An 11,884-nucleotide genomic window follows, 5' to 3' on the forward strand; every position below is an offset into this window, starting at 1 on the left:
TAAGGCTCCCTATTGGATCATCCTATCTGTTTTGTAATTCAAGACATCTCTCTAGATGATGAACCTCTGATATTTCGATGAGGCTCAACAGCGCCACCCACAACACCTGGGATGTTAACAGTCCCACAGCAAACCTTGGAGGGATGGCTATTGATTGTTTTCCCTGTGAATATTCTTCTTTCAGTTCTGCTGTTTAAAACCATGATCAGGCTGTCTGAACTGCCCAGGCCTTCTTAAATGTAGGATTCAGAGTGATTTGGGATGTTGAAGTAGCTTCAGTCAAGTTTCCTGCTTTTGTTCTTCCTTCTGGCTCTCTCTGGTTGACCAAAGAGTCGCTTGACATTGGAGATGGCACAGATTCCACGACTGAACCAAACAAACTCCATCCCAAAACAGAGCCAGGCTTTTTGAATCTCAGGCAGTGAACCCTGTAGTAACAATAATGATAATTTTATTATTTTTACCCTGCCCATCTGACTGGGTGGCCCCAGCCACTCTGGGCAACTTCCAACAAATATAAAAGCATAGTAAAACATCAAACATTAAAAACTTCCCAATACTGAGGTGCCTTCAGAAGTCCTCTAAAAGTTGCATGGTTATTTCCTTGACATCTGATGAGAGGGCGTTCCACAGGGTGGGTGCCCCTACCGAGAAGGCCCCCTGCCTTGTCCCCTGTAATTTCTCCATGTCATGTAACATTTAAGTAAGGAAACTTGAATAATAATACTAATGCTGATATGACAAGTTTCTGCTGCAATCTGTGATGTCGATAATTTAAGAAAACATCCAAATTGGGGACCGGAGGTGGGCAGGTGTGGAGGACTCCCTGGTCCTGAATAGGGTAACTGTGCCCCTGAAGGACCAGGTGCGCAGCCTGGGAGTCATTTTGGATTTGCAGCTGTCCATGGAGGTACAGTTCAATTTGGTGTCCAGGGCAGCTCTCTCCCAGCTCCATCTGGTACGCAGGATGAGACCCTCCCTGTCTGCAGACTGTCTTGCCAGAGTGGTACATGTTCTAGTTATCTCCCGCTTGGACTATTGCAATGTGCTCTACGTGGGGCTTACTTTGAAGGTGACCTGGAAACTACCAACTAATCCAGAATGCAGCAGCTAAACTGGTGACTGGGGGTGGCCACTGACACCACATAACACTGGTCCTGAAAGACCTACATTGGCTCCCAGTACAATTCGGAGCACAATTCAAAGTGTTGGTGCTGACTTTTAAAGCCCTAAACGGCCTTGGTCCAGTATCCCTGAAGGAGCATCTCCACCTCCATCGTTCTACCCAGACACTGAGGTCCAGCTCCGAGGGTCTTCTGGCAGTTCCCTCCCTGCAAGAAGTGAGGTTAGAGGGAACTAGGCAGAGGGCCTTCTCGGTGGTGGCACCTGCCCTGTGGAACACCCTCCCAGCAGATGTCAAAGAGAACAACTACCAGACTTTTAGACGACATCTGAAGGCAGCCCTCTTTAGGGAAGCTTTTAATATGTGAAGGCCTATTATATTTTAATATTTTGTTGGAAGCCGCCCAGAGTGACTGGGAAAACCCAACCAGATGGGTGGGGTATAAATAATAATTTTTTATTATTTATTAGCATATAGAATATATTTTAATTTTGAACAGGGAACTTTCCTTCATTGGTTACCATTTAAATAATAATAAAAGCACACTTTATTTATGAATATAGTACAGGTCCATATTTAAGTTTGAACAAAATGATGTTACCAAGTCAAGCTGTACAGTTATCTTTTAAAAACTTAAGAGAGAAAACATCCAATATTCAACTTGATTTGTATATGAAACTACACATTTTTACAGAACAAAGGAACATTATAACATCTAACTCCCTTCAGTTTTTCCCGTTCAAAACATTAATGAGCATTGCTGCATAATTTGGGACTGCACTTCTTCCCAAGGCTCTAATATAATTCTTGTTTGTTTCAGGTGGTGATGAATCGGAAATGAAGAACAAGGGAGACCACAACAAAATCCACACAGTGGAGGAGCCATATCAGGTTTCAGACTGTGGAAAGAGCTTCAGTCAGAGCCCCCATTCCACTTCCCATCAAAGAAATCCCCTTGAGAAGAAACACTATCAGTGCTTGGAGTGTGGAAAGAGCTTCACCAGGAAAGAAAGTTTCACTTCCCATCAAAGAATTCATACAGGGGAGAAACCCTATCAGTGCTTGGAATGTGGAAAGAGCTTTAGTCAGTGCTCCAATCTCATTGCCCATCAAAGAATTCATACAGGGGAGAAACCCTATCAATGCTTAGAATGTGGAAAGAGCTTCAGTCGAAAGGACAGTTTCACTTACCACCAAAGAATTCATACAGGGGAGAAACCCTATCAGTGCTTGGAATGTGGAAAAAGCTTCACCTGGAAAATAAGCTTCATTTCCCATAAAAAAATTCATACAGGAGAAAAACCCTATCAATGCTTGGAATGTGAGAAGAGCTTCAGTCGAAAGCACCATTTCACTTCCCATCAAAAAATCCATACAGGGGAGAAACCCTATCAGTGCTTGGAGTGTGGAAAGAGCTTCAGGAATTGCTCAGATTGCAATTCTCATCGAAGAATTCATACAAGGGGGAAACCTTATCAGTGCTTGGAGTGTGGAAAGAGCTTCAGCTGGAAACAAAGTTTCGCTTCGCATAAAAAAATCCATACAGGGGAGAAACCATATCAGTGTGTGGAATGTGGAAAGGGATTCATTAATAATGCGAAACTCACTTCCCATCAAAGAATTCATACAGGGGAGAAACCCTATCAGTGCGTGGAATGTGGAAAGAGCTTTACTTGGAAAGAAAGTCTCACTTCCCATCAAAGAGTTCATACAGGGGAGAAACCCTATCAGTGCTTGGAATGTGGAAAGAGCTTTACCAGGAAAGAAAGTCTCACAGCCCATCACAAAATCCATACAGGGGAGAAACCATATCAGTGTGTGGAATGTGGAAAGGGATTCATTAATAATTCGAAACTCACTTCCCATCAAAGAATTCATACAGGGGAGAAACCCTATCAGTGCGTGGAATGTGGAAAGAGCTTCACCTGGAAAATAAGCTTCACTTCCCATCAAAGAATTCATACAGGGGAAAACCCCTATCATTGTCTGGAATGTGGAAAGAGCTTTACCAGGAAAGAAAGTCTCACAGCCCATCACAAAATCCATACAGGGGAGAAACCATATCAGTGTGTGGAATGTGGAAAGAGCTTCAGTCAAAGCAACAATCTCATTTCCCATCAGAGAATTCACACAGGGTAGAAACCATTTTAGTGCCAAGAGTGTGATCAGAGAGATTTATGAAAGTCTGGTCTCATTTTTAAAGAAGAAGAGAAGAGAAGAGTTTGGATTTGATATCCCGCTTTATCACATCCCTAAGGAGTCTCAAAGCGGCTCACAATTTCCTTTCCCTTCCTCCCCCACAACAAACACTCTGTGAGGTGAGTGGGGCTGAGAGACTTCAGAGAAGTGTGACTGGCCCAAGGTCACCCAGCAGCTGCAGGTGGAGGAGCAGAGACAGGAACCCGGTTCACCATATTATGAGTCTACCGCTCTTAACCACACTGGCTTTTAAAGTTCTTTATAAAACAATTGGAGCTCTTAAAAGGACTTAGAGCTCACTGAAAAAGCCAAAATAGGACAGGTTTGGACAAGTTTGTTTCTCTTTGAAGGAAAATATTTCTTCTACTCTGAGCCACTTAAAGAGAATTGAATTCCTGCAAGACAACCACTCTTATCTGGACACCTAAACTGCTATGTCCTCTTGAACACATTCTTTTTTTCTTTTTTATGATTCCTCTTTTAAAGTAATTATTTGGTTTATTTGTTTAATTTGAATCTTAATTTGAGAAATTGGATTTTATGTTAAACAGCTGGTGTGTGTTGGGGATCAGGCTGGAAGGAAGAGGGAGGGCTGGAAAAATGCAGGAAACAGGATCTCTTGGGAAAGAGTTATTCTGTGACCTTGACAAACTGATAAGGTGCTGCTGGAAAACAGGGAGAGGGAGATTTTGAATATGGCAGTTCAGAAACAGTTTACACCAGGCCTGTGTTAAATTTGGAGACCCTATTAGCCCGAATTGATAAAAATAATGAAATGGAAACAAATTTGACCACTAAAGTAGAGACACTGACAAAGGAAACAGAAGCACTAGATGTCTCCATGAAAGGAAGGGAGGTGAAGTCTGAAAAGCTGGAAAAGAAGACAAAAAATGGAAATCAGAACAGGAGACGCTTAGGATTGATGTGGACGGTTTGGGTGGGAGATAAGAGGCAATTGCGGGCGCTTTGGCGGTTCTTGAGATGAGACAGAAAGCCCAGCCTCTGAGACGGAGAGGAGGGAGGAGAGCAGGATTTTAGCAAAGGTTTGAGCGGAGTGGCTGGGAGTGGAAGAGGAATTCATGGAGGAGGCGCCACTCTCCTCACAGCCGGGGGTGGTGGCTTTTGGGTAGAAAACCAATGTGAATAAATCCCCCCAGTGAAACCCCCTGGCCGGTCTTCCTATATTCAGAGTCTTCTTTCCCTGTGCCCCCACCCCACCCCAATCAAAGTCCCAGCTAGCAGCTGCCCTCCAGGCCTTCCTTCGCCCATCTTGGATGCAAGCAGTCATGTTTTTCCTTTGTTCTGACCAACGTTGAATAAAGCTGTAAATATGCTCTCCTGGGTGAATCTTCTGTTGTGGAAACTCTGCGAGAAGGGCGTGCATGAGTCTTGGAATGCGTCTGAGGCTCGTGTCGCTAATTGACTGATGCTGTTCCAACGGGAGACCGGAGATCGTCTGGAGACGACATGGAGGCCTGGTGCCTCTGTCTCCCTGGCAGGATCCCAACAGAATCAGCCAATCAGACGGGACTTGTCGTGTATATAATGTATATAAAAGCCTGAGGCAATTTATATACATACATACATATATATATATATATATATATATATATATATATATATATATGGGGGGGCAATTAAATCACTGTTTTACAAACTGCAATAAAGAGCATCAAATCACTACAGGACTCTGAATATATTTCACTGGCGACGAAGGTGGGATCCTGCTGAGCTGTCTGCCGCGAACCGCACACAGCCGCCACAGGCAGCACAGCATTGCACTGTTGCACATCCAGGCTACAGCTCCAGGACCCAAGGACCCAGAATGGTGACAGACAACCCCTTCATGCCGTTCAGCCCAGCCTCAGGAGACTGGGAAGGATACGCCACCCGCTTCTAGTTCCTCCTGGAGGCAAAGGACGTCATGAGACACAGCCAAGAAGAGGGCAACCTTCTTCAGCATCTGTGGAGAAGAAACTTTCAAGATCGCCCGAGCCCTCCTCGCTCCCACAAATATTGCGACGATACTAGAACGGCTGAACGGGCACTTAGAATCATAGAATCATAGAATCATAGAATCATAGAGTTGGAAGAGACCACAAGGGCCATCGAGTCCAACCCCCTGCCAAGCAGGAAACACCATCAGAGCACTCCTGACATATGGTTGTCAAGCCTCTGCTTAAAGACTTCCAAAGAAGAAGACTCCACCACACTCCTTGGCAGCAAATTCCACTGTCGAACAGCTCTTACTGTCAGGAAGTTCTTCCTAATGTTTAGGTGGAATCTTCTTTCTTGTAGTTTGGATCCATTGCTCCGTGTCCGCTTCTCTGGAGCAGCAGAAAACAACCTTTCTCCCTCCTCTATGTGACATCCTTTTATATATTTGAACATGGCTATCATATCACCCCTTAACCTCCTCTTCTCCAGGCTAAACATGCCCAGCTCCCTTAGCCGTTCCTCATAAGGCATCGTTTCCAGGCCTTTGACCATTTTGGTTGCCCTCCTCTGGACACGTTCCAGTTTGTCAATGTCCTTCTTGAACTGTGGTGCCCAGAACTGGACACAGTACTCCAGGTGAGGTCTGACCAGAGCAGAATACAGTGGCACTATTACTTCCCTTGATCTAGATGCTATACTCCTATTGATGCAGCCCAGAATTGCATTGGCTTTTTTAGCTGCCGCGTCACACTGTTGGCTCATGTCAAGTTTGTGGTCAACCAAGACTCCTAGATCCTTTTCACATGTAGTGCTCTCAAGCCAGGTGTCACCCATCTTGTATTTGTGCCTCTCATTTTTTTTTGCCCAAGTGCAATACTTTACATTTCTCCCTGTTAAAATTCATCTTGTTTGTTTTGGCCCAGTACTCTAATCTGTCAAGGTCGTTTTGAAGTGTGTTCCTGTCCTCTGGGGTGTTAGCCACCCCTCCCAGTTTGGTGTCATCTGCAAATTTGATCAGGATGCCCTTGAGTCCATCATCCAAGTCGTTGATAAAGATGTTGAATAAGACCGGGCCCAAGACAGAACCCTGTGGCACCCCACTAGTCACTCTTCTCCAGGATGAAGAGGAACCATTGATGAGCACCCTTTGGGTTCGGTCAGTCAGCCAGTTACAAATCCACTGAGTGGTAGCATAGTCAAGACCGCATTTTACCAGCTTCTTTACAAGAATATCATGGGGCACCTTGTCAAATGCCTTGCTGAAATCAAGGTAGGCTACATCCACTGCGTTCCCTTCATCTACCAGGCTTGTAATTCTGTCAAAAAACGAGATCAGGTTAGTCTGACATGACTTATTTTTCAGAAATCCATGCTGACTATTGGTGATCACAGCATTCCTTTCCAGGTGCTCACAGACTGTTTGCTTAATGATCTGCTCCAGAATCTTCCCTGGTATTGATGTCAGACTGACTGGGCGGTAATTATTTGGGTCCTCTCTTTTCCCCTTTTTGAAAATAGGGACAACATTTGCCCTCCTCCAGTCTGCCGGGACTTCGCCTGTTCTCCAGGAATTCTCAAAGATGACTGCCAGTGGTTCTGAAATCACATCTGCCAGTTCTTTTAATACTCTTGGATGCAGTTCATCTGGCCCTGGAGACTTGAATACATCTAGACTAGCCAAGTATTCTTGTACTATCTCCTTAGTTATTCTGGGCTGTGTTTCCTCTGCTGAATCATTTGCTCCAAATTCTTCAGGTCGGGCATTGTTTTCTTTATCGGAGAAGACTGAGGCAAAGAAGGCATTGAGGAGTTCAGCCCTTTCTGTGTCCCCTGTTTGCATTTCACCATCTTCTCCTCTGAGTGACCCCACTGTTTCTTTGTTCTTCCTTTTGCTACGAACATACCCATAAAAGCCTTTTTTGTTGCTTTTAACCTCTCTAGCAAGCCTGAGTTCATTCTGTGCTTTAGCTTTTCTGACTTTGTGTCTACACGTGCTGGCTATTTGTTTGAATTCCTCTTTGGTGGTTTCCCCCCTTTTCCATTTTTTGTACACATCCTTTTTTAATCTTAACTCAGTTAAAAGTTCTTTAGATAGCCACCCTGGCTTCTTTAGGCACCTTCCATGTTTCCGTCTCATTGGTATTGCCTGAAGTTGTGCTTTTACTATCTCCCTCTTAACAAACTCCCAGCCATCATGAACTCCCTTTCCTTTTAGTATTACTGTCCATGGGATCTCACCCAGCACTTCCCTAAGTTTTATGAAGTCGGCTTTCTTAAAGTCGAGAAATTGAGTCCTAGTATGCTTGGCTGCTCCTTTCCGCTGTATAGTAAACTTCAGAAGAGCATGATCACTCGCGCCTAATGATCCTTCCACTTCTACCCCACTAACCAGGTCATCAACATTGGTTAGGACCAGATCTAAAATGGCTGTTCCTCTTGTAGCTTCTCCCACTTTCTGGACAATGAAGTTGTCTGCAAGGCCAGTGAGGAATCTGTTTGACCTTATGCTCTTGGCTGAGTTTGACATCCAACAAATATCCGGGTAATTGAAGTCCCCCATTACTACTATCTCCCTTCCTTTTGCATGCTTGGCCATCTGTTCCAGGAAGGCATCATCTATGTCCTCCGTTTGGCTTGGGGATCTATAGTAAACTCCCACAATGAGGTCACTGTTATTCTTCTCTCCCTTAATTTTGACCCAAATGCTCTCACTTTGGCTTTGAGGTTCTAAATCTTGGATCTCTTCACAGGTATACACATCCCTGACATATAACGCCACTCCTCCTCCTTTCTTGTCTGGTCTGTTTCTCTGAAATAGATTGTATCCCTCCATTATTACATTCCAATCGTGGGACTTATCCCACCAGGTTTCAGTGATGCCTATTATGTCATATTTAGTTTGCTGTACCAAGAGCTCAAGCTCATCTTGTTTATTTCCCATACTTTGCGCATTAGTGTACAGACATTGAAGTCCATTAATCATTCCCCCGTGTCTCTTATTTAAGGATTTTTTCCTCCCACCACTAGGTCTGCGTGCTGTTTGCTCCATTCGGTCTATGACATTTGGATGATCATCTTCATCAATTGATAGACTCCTACCTTCAGGAGCACTGTCTCCCTCCCCCACATTAGTCAGTTTAAAGCCCTCCTTCTCGCAACAACCCTCGGGGGTAGCGTGTCGAAATGCCTTCTAGGCAAAGCGGCAGGTCTCTGGAGAAACCATAACCGGGAATGTGACCTCCCTCCGCCAGGCTGCCCGGCTCTGCAACGTCACAGAGCTGGAGAACATGCTCGGCGACAGCCTCGTGGGCGCCCTGAGGGACAAGAAGCTGCAGTGGTGCCTCTACGCCAAGAAGGACCTGACGCTCCAGGCTGCCCTAGAGGAGGCTGTAGCAACTGAAGCTGCCGAGAGGTCAGTGCAAGGATTCCAGTCAAACATGTCGTCCCAACCGAGGATCCACCTCGAGGACCTCACCGACGACTCAGAATCCGACCAGGAGGACGTGCACTGAGTGCAGCAGCGCACATAAGCTGCACGCCCACCACGACAGCCTCGTCCGGAAGACGGGAAGTGCGCAACTTGCAGGGAGAGCCACGAGCAGAGGACTTGCCATTTCCGCAACGCAGAATGCTGACAATGCAGAAAAGTGGGACACATCGCCCGGGTGTGCCGTGCCTGCCCTGCCCGACGCCTTGAACCAGATGGCCGACCCAAGAGTCCCAGGCCCCGTGGTCTGACACACCAAGGCAACTCGACGAAGACCACAGACTGTCAGGTATACCAGTTGCCTCATTCGAATGCGGAAAAAATTTACATCCAGGCACAGATAGAGGCAGCCCTGTACCGCCTTGAGCTTGATACAGGCTCAACCCTGTCCATAATTTTGGCATGGACATTAAGGAAATTGTGTCCCAGTGGCGGCTCCAAGTTAGGCCAGCTCCATTCACCCTCCGGGAGACTTCCACAAATGCAAGGTCCCCACGATGGGGGTGGGAACCTTCAATGTACAATATCGAGGGTGGAAGTGGCCTTTGGACTTGATCGTGGTCAAAGGGCGCTACATTAGCTTACTGGGGTTGGTGTGGTTTGGGCCACTGGGGCTAACCATCACCGGGGTGAACTGCACCAGCTCCCACGTGGACGTGGACGCCATGTGCAAAGGGTTTCCTGAGGTTTTCGATGCCCCCCCCCCCGTTGGCCTACAACTAGAACCCGCCATACAACCCATCAGGTTCAAGGCCCACCAGGTCCTGTTCGCCCTCAAAACCCTGCGTTGATGAGGAATTAGACTGCCTCGTGGAGCAAGGAGTGCTCTAGCTGGTGCCTAATGCCCCCGATAAACCCCAATCATCACACCTGTCAAGCCCAATGGCTCAGTCTGCATCTGTGTAGACTACAAATGTACCATAAAGAAGGTCCTTACAGCTCATGCATACCCGGTGCCAATGGTCAGCCATGTCCTCAATGTCAGTATATGGAAACATCACCGCTGCAGACAGCCAGATTGTTGACATCACATGATGTGCCTATCTGTGGGAAAGAAGAATTTCCCAGGACGTTCACAGGCTGGATAAGTCTCTGTGAAGAGTGTAATTTGAAACCTTCCGTTTGCGCATGCTCAGGAAGTTTGTCAGACGTGCTGGAAGAACTGAACTGAAAGTACGTTGTCAGCGCTGCCCAAGGTCCCAGCTCACAGAAGACCAACGCTGCTTCGTTCTTTAGTATAAAAGTCTTTATTGAAGTTCAGTTTCACTTCCGCACACGCAGCGTGCAACGCTACGTCTCTAACCTTAGACCGCCGAAGCTCCGTCTGAATCTCCTCCCCCCTGACACCAGTTTAAGATTCTAGCCTTGCTCCACCTCTTCCTCTGTTCCTTCCTCCTCTGGGTCCGCCTGCTCGTCGGGGTCTCACCCTTCCTAGACTATTCTGACGCTGAGTCCCCTGACTCTTCCCCCTCCCTCCTTCGGGCTTTAGGACCTGGCTCCCAATCCGGGTTTTCTGCTGTCCCGCGTTCCTGCACATTTGAACTTGGCGTGCGCGCGCAGCCTCCCACTTTCCTTCTGACCGTTACACTTGTGTCACTGCTACCTCCTTCGGGGAGACTAGCTGGACCTGACCTCCCCTCCGTTTCCCCACTTTCCGATGGGGGCGTGGTCAGCCCTGACTCATCTTCTCTCCCCGCTGGAGGAGAGGCTGGTCCTGACTCATGTGACTCTTCCCCCCCACTGCGCTCTGGTGGGGGAGCTGGTCCTGATCCTCCGCTGCTCCCTTGGGAGTCCCCGCTGGCCCCTTGCTTCTGGTGCGTCCCCCCTGGGACCCCCCTTGTCCTTACCATGGGCGCCCCCTTCTGGGAATCTTCTGACTCGCTGGAGCTCATGGAATCTCTCGGGTCACTGTCATACTCCCCTACGCTCCCCTCGGATTCCTCTCCTCTGCTCTCTATTTGCTCTCTCCCCTGTGCTTCTGCTCCTGAGCCTCTGACAGACGTGTTTTTCTCTAGTGCTGTAATGTCAGAAATAAACACCATGTAAATAGATTTCTGACTTATTTTCTTTCCCCTGCGGAAGCAGGAGGGAGGGGTTGTGCATTTTACCCACGCTTGGGAAAATGTCGCCTATCAAAATCTCCCTGGTCTGTCTGGATGTCAGCCAGAGGAGGTTACCGGTATGCAAGCTCCGAAGACAGTGAGAGGGGCCAGCCTCTATGGAGGGGGCTTGCAAACCAACACTCGCTACCCTGGCGGGTTCTAAGAGTCCAGCTGAGCGGGGACAAGGTGAGGACTATTTGCGACGCCCCTGCACCTAAGGGTAAGGCAGAACTCCAAGCCTTCTTGGGACTATTGAACTTCCGGATGATTCCTGGGGGGGAACTGCAAGGAGGGCTGGACAGAGGAATGCCAAGGGGATAGCAGAAGGGTGAGGCCCATAGAGCAGGAGGAGCGGGTAAGGGAGGCAGAACTAGGAAGTCCAGAAGTGACCGAGGCCGAGCAGCCACAGGAACCAGAACCACAACCGAGTGGACCAGCGGCGTCCAACCCAACGACCCCGTCACAGCCGGCAGCCCTGGAACAAGAGCCAGAACCAGGAACCCCTACTGAGAGACACCCAAGACCACAAGGCATACGTAGCTGACCGGCATACTTCAACGAGTAGGAATGCTAACCTTCTGGGCACAGCGGGAACGTAGAGGGGAGGGGGCTTATGTACTAAGCTTGGAGCCTAGAACAATAGGCAAGTAGGATCCTAAAATGCAACAACTGATTGGCCTGCAGGAAAAGACCAATCAGGCTCCTGGAGGGAAGCAGAATCAGCCAATCAGATGGGACTAATTGTGTAAATATTGTATATAAAAGCCTGAGGTTTGGGGGGCAATTAAATCACTGTTTTACAAGCTGCAATAAAGAGCATGAAGTCACTACAGGACTCCTGAGTAGATTTCAGAGAATCTAATGCATCTTTGGTTGGGATTGTCCAGCAAGGAGATTGGAGATGGTTGCCAGTCAAAGGGTAGTTTAAGACGCAGGCGGGGAAAGACCTCCTTGTGAAAGGGGGGGCAGTTTTGGGAGACATTCCAGCCGTGGCATTGGCAGCCAGATGAGGAATCCTGGAAGAGGACACTCCAG

The 11,884-nt window shown here is 47.5% G+C and overlaps 1 pseudogene; it reads left to right on the top strand.

Annotated features, from left to right (window-relative positions):
* The window catches only part of LOC128418856 (zinc finger protein 721-like), a 28,306-nt pseudogene extending 24,034 nt beyond the window's left edge, over nucleotides 1-4,272 (top strand).
* Nucleotides 4,273-11,884: the final 7,612 nt, after the last annotated feature.

Source organism: Podarcis raffonei, chromosome 8 (assembly GCF_027172205.1).
Source record: "Podarcis raffonei isolate rPodRaf1 chromosome 8, rPodRaf1.pri, whole genome shotgun sequence".
Taxonomy (NCBI): domain Eukaryota; kingdom Metazoa; phylum Chordata; class Lepidosauria; order Squamata; family Lacertidae; genus Podarcis; species Podarcis raffonei.